Genomic DNA, 286 nt, shown 5'->3' on the forward strand with positions numbered 1-286 from the left:
AATTTCAAATCATTTTCTCTCATAATCTTCTGCTTGTGAAAACTAATGAACACCAGTAATGCCACACGGAAGCTTTCAAGAACGGTCTACCTATTTAACACAATTTTTGAAACAGAGAAAAGTTCTTAAATGTAATCATGCTCCTTTGCTCATTCAGGTTCTCCCGGATGCTGCCACATGGATTGCATCGAACGTGCTACACATGACAGACAAAAATTGAGATCCGGACGTCGGTTGGATTCGATGGCTTCATCGATTTCGCTTCGCTCGGTTAGTTCAGTAACCC

Source organism: Caenorhabditis briggsae (assembly GCF_000004555.2).
Source record: "Caenorhabditis briggsae complete genome, chrV, whole genome shotgun sequence".
NCBI classification, from domain to species: Eukaryota; Metazoa; Nematoda; class Chromadorea; order Rhabditida; family Rhabditidae; genus Caenorhabditis; species Caenorhabditis briggsae.